Genomic DNA, 5,000 nt, shown 5'->3' with positions numbered 1-5,000 from the left:
TTTTCTGTCATCGGCCCTAAACTATGGAATACTCTCCCGGTTCATATCAGAACTGCCCCAACTTTATCTACCTTTAAGTCCTCCCTCAAGACGCATTCATTTTCTTTGGCGTTTAATATACCTTGACTTACTGTTTCAGGATTTTACTTTTATGTTTTACACTTATTCTACAGCTTGTGTTTGTTTTATCTTCTTTTCTACAGCACTTTGGTCAACCTCGGTTGTTTTTAAATTGTGCTTTATAAATAAACTTTGTATTGTATTGTATTGTATTGTTCACATTTATGAGGAAAAAAACAATGTTACGGACGTGACCGCTCTGAAAGCGACTTCAGAAAGCACAAAGCCTTTCTTTAAAGTACATTTCGTTTTTTATTAATTGTATCTTAATTTTAATTAATGTTTCATCAACCAATTGCCTGGATTTAATAAATAAGAAGTAAAAATAGTAGAAAATAGATCATCATGACACGGAGTCGCCGGCGCGTGAACTGGACTCTCTCTCATAAATGAACCGAAACTCAGCGTATAATGTACTTCACAGACTTGAGAAATATATAGAAAGTTTTATGTCTACTTTTAAACAGAACATTTAAAAACGAAGAACTGACTGCTCTCTGCTTATGTAATCCGTATGAAATCTGCATTTCTCTCTGGCGCGTTACTGTGAAGATCACGAGTCAGCATCGACAACTTCATCTTGAAGCCGACACACTGACACAGAACAAACTTGTTTATTAATAAACAATTAAAATCTGTCCTTGCTATATTTGACATATTCATAATCATTACTTTTGCCGGTTCTTTGTAGAAGCTTTAAGATACTTTATTGGGAGCGCCACCCTTGTTAGGCTACATGAACGCGTCACCACCGCATCAGCACCGGAAATCAAAATCTAAAATAAAAAATTATTGTAGGTTTGGTCTATCGTTACAGCCTTAGTAAGATGAGAAAGCAGGAGTTTAGTCGTTTGTCATGGTTGTAAAAAAACAATGGCTATCTGAACATCTTTACCAAGCGCAAAGATGTCATGCCTTTTCCACAATCCTTTTGGAGGGTCATAGAAAAATGTTTTACTGGCGAAGGGAGAGTCAAGTGTTGTTTGACTACAGATCTCAAAACTCCTCCGGTGGCCCTTAAATAAATAACCAACAGTCCCTAACTAATAAACTTAATCTGATGCATATTTATCAGCCATTCATAAATGAAACCGGTCATATTTGTGTAATGTGTTTAACCAGCTTTATTTATCATCAATCAATCTCATGTGTTTTAGCTAACTGAATATTGCTTGTTCCACAGCTTGTCATATTTTAAACAATATCATACTTTTGAACTGAATACATTTTCGGACAGATTTCGGATGACTTTAATAAATGCAATATTGAAAACCTGATAATAAACTATGCTGTGATTTTCTGAAGGCAGAAATCTTTCATTTCTGAACGACTGACAAATATGCATAACAAAAAATCACAAATAAATGTGTTGAAACTGCGATACAAATGCATGGAAATTCAGTTTGAATACATAAATAGTTTCTCTCTATAGACGTCTGTATGGTGGGAATGTTGACGTGAGCGAGTCTCATAAGACTTGTGTTTTCTTATTTTCCATAATTCGTGTGTGTGAGGTGTCAAATCTGTGCCGGGAATGGGAAGAGAAGCACGGATGGCAGACGTGTGTAAGGAAGCTCAGCGTTTCGTTAATAGAGTAGAAATGCATTTTTCTATTTCTTTTCCAGTTGTTTTTTTCTCCCAGAAGGCCTCAGTCTTAGGCCTGAGACATCTCTGTCTAATCTCATTGGCCTATTGAACAGGCGATGCAATTTCCTGTTCATTCTGCATGTGTGTGTGAGTGTGTGTCCCATGTGTGCGGCTCTGCGTCTGACTCAATAGGACAAACGAAGTCTGACAAACTCATCTCCTGCTCTTGTGACTGGAGTGTTCTGCCATTATTTATCCTGACGAAAAGCCCCAGATACGGATAAATAGACGGAGTCAAAATGAGACGAAACTCTTAAACAGATTGTTTATGTTTTTTTGCACACACACAGTCGCGCCACATTCCTATCCGCGGGCGTTCAGTCGTTGTACACACACACACACACACACACACACACACACCGTCATGATGTTTAGTGTTCAGATCTGTTTTATTTTGTCGTGAATTTTTATTGTAGCTTCTGTTTTATTTATCAGTTTGTCTTTAGAATTAGTCTTCACAAGTTTTGACACTAGTTGTGTGTGTGTGTGTGTGTGTGTGTGTGTGTGTGTGTGTGTGTGTGTGTGTGTGTGTGTGTGTGTGTGTGTGTGTGTGTGTGTGTGTGTGTGTGTGTGTGTGAATGTGTGTGAATGTGTGTGTGTGTGAGTGTGTGTGTGTGTACATGTGTGTGTGTGTGTGTTCTAACAGGAGCTGCAGTGAATCAAACATAATCAGCGTATTTCAGCAACTCTTTATAATCTATTTTACATGAGTACCGCGGTAAATAGAGTAAACCTGGCTTTTATCCCTGAAGTAGAGCATCACTCTTCCGATCCCTACGGGAAGAGCCAGCGCTCCGGACAGCTGCACACACACACACACACACACACACACACACACACACACACACACACACACACACACACACACACACACACACACACTCACACACACACACACACACACTCACTCACACTCACACTCACTCACTCACACACACACACACACACACACACACACACACACACACACACACACACACACTCACTCACACTCACACACATTCACACACATTCACACACACACACACACACACACACACACACACACACACACACACACACACACACACACACACTTCATGCCAGAGGAAGGAACCAACACACCTTGTTTCCTAAACGAACTACGTGTTCTTGAGTGCAATTTAATTCCTAGAGTGACTGTGGTTAGTGGGAAAAAGTTTGCAATCCATAATGATGTTCCACAAAGTTCGGCCAAATTCTGTCTTATTTTATTTCTTTATTTTTTATTCTTTTTAAAAAAAAATCTATTATTTTATTTTATTTTATTTTATTTTGTATTTAATTATCATTATTATTTTATTATTATATTTACTATTCAGATGTTCATAATCTGATATAGTGTGTGTAACACAAGAAGGGCGTTGGTCAGATCTGTTCTGGTCATGTGACTCGAGGCTTCACACACAGATCATGTTTCACACACTCACGTTCAGCTGCTGAGTTCAGTGTGTTTGACATGTTTCATTTCTTCAGCGCCGTCCTGATGTCGTCCAGGTCTTCAGATAAAGTAGTTTCTGTGAGTTATTAGACGTCACTAATAAGTAATGCTGATGAAACTGTGTGTGTGTGTGTGTGTGTGTGTGTGTGTGTGTGTGTGTCGGGCTCAGAAGCTCGTGGTGTGTCCGTGTGTTGAAGCGAAACGCCGTCAGATTGAAGCACAGTTTCCATCGCATGTTTATTAGTGCGACTGAACCGAGCGTTAACTTCCCGTCTCTCTTTAATCAACACTGAAGTGATTAAACTGCAGTTCCTCGACTGGCCACTAGAGACCGGCTGCAGGAGAGACTCAATCCCATAGACCCGCATGTGAAAATGCCCAACTTTACAGCAGAAACACACACGTTCACAGGCTGGTGCAAAAACTGGTTTTGGTCTATATAGCTAATTTAGCTCTTCATGACGACTGTGAGGCGGGTGAATTATTTTTATAACTCATTAGTTTAAATTATATTAAGCCTTAAAGTTCTGCAGAATTAAGGGCGTGGCCACTTGAGTGACAGGTGGATTGCCGCTGATGTCACTACTAGCCGTTTGTCTGCTAGCGTTAGCGCCACGTCACCTCAGCTAATCCGCTCGCTGCACATTTCCGGTTATCTGGGAGTGACGCGCAGCCAAGATGGCGACGGCCGGCTCCGCCCACTTTGAGCTTCAAAAACGCTCTTCAGAATCACGCACACTACGAACATAGTTTCCAGTTACCGTTGTGGTGAAGTGCTAGTTTAGGACCCCAGTAATATGCCTGATCTAAAGCTGTCCTCGTGACTCTTAATGCAATCAATCAAACTTTAATTCATGTAATAATCTTTTATTTTTATCCTGATTATTTATATAGTTAAAGTAAAAGAAATTGCATTTTTCGGTATGTTTTGCGACATTAATTGTCATTAAGCAATAAGGCATAATATAATTTATTCTTTATTACAAACATGTCATAATTCTTAAACTGATTTAAGCTTGTATCATATTTGTTATCTAAGTTCTTTTTCGAAAAATATCGTAGATAGTGAAAAAAACGTTCTTATTTCGGATAGCTGTATGCTATGCTACTATCTAAGCTAACTAAAAAAACACTAAGAACGAGAAATGTTTAATTTCACAATCTACAGCTTCGGTTGTATAGTAGTATATGAAACATATAAGTTCAAAGACATTAATGGTCATTATAACGTAGTTCAAACGACCGAGCTTTGAACCAATCGGATTGCTCGGGTCCTCACTCGGGTTTATCCAAGATGGCGACGGCCGGCCCCGCCCACTTTTAGGGCTTCAAAAACGCTCTTCAGAAACACTACGGGTGACGTCACACACACTACACACATATTATTTTACAGTCTATGGATTGAACACACACACACACACACACACTCCATCTGACCTCGATCATCGCTGTAATGATGTCATCGCTCTAATCGTCTCTCGGCCGATGACATCATGAGGAACCGGTGAACGAGGCATTGAACAGGCGGATGCAGATGTGTGTGTGTTTCCGACGCAAAGCCAAGAGCGGATCTCGCAGTGTTCCAGAGACGCCCGGCGAGCGCCATCTTTTGTGCACAAGTGCACTCTGGGTAGAGTAATTGAGTTTTGATTGTCGGTTTTCAAAAGCTGTCATTATTGCTGCACTCGCCGGCGATGTGAGAGCGGATGATGCGGATGAAACCGGAGCATCACACACACACACACACACACACACACACACACACACACACACA

The 5,000-nt window shown here is 40.2% G+C and overlaps 1 protein-coding gene across 15 annotated transcripts in view; it reads left to right on the top strand.

The window, feature by feature from the left end:
* LOC143747542 (receptor-type tyrosine-protein phosphatase mu-like) overlaps positions 1-5,000 on the top strand; it is a 281,363-nt gene that overhangs the window by 137,209 nt on the left and 139,154 nt on the right. For 2 of the 15 annotated variants that reach the window (XM_077240352.1, XM_077240351.1), the window contains exon 1: positions 3,186-3,304. The exons of 12 other annotated variants lie outside the window; for them this stretch is intronic. The gene's annotated coding sequence lies outside the window, so the exon portion shown is untranslated. Of the gene's footprint in view, positions 1-3,183; positions 3,305-5,000 lie in introns of those variants that run through there. One more of the 15 variants, XM_077240350.1, reaches the window with a different exon arrangement.

Source organism: Siphateles boraxobius, unplaced genomic scaffold, assembly GCF_051911475.1.
Source record: "Siphateles boraxobius isolate OS27281-9 unplaced genomic scaffold, OSU_SipBor_1 225, whole genome shotgun sequence".
Classification (NCBI taxonomy): domain Eukaryota; kingdom Metazoa; phylum Chordata; class Actinopteri; order Cypriniformes; family Leuciscidae; genus Siphateles; species Siphateles boraxobius.
The sequence above is the reverse complement of the archived record's forward strand: the minus strand, read 5'-3'. Positions and strand labels throughout refer to the sequence as shown.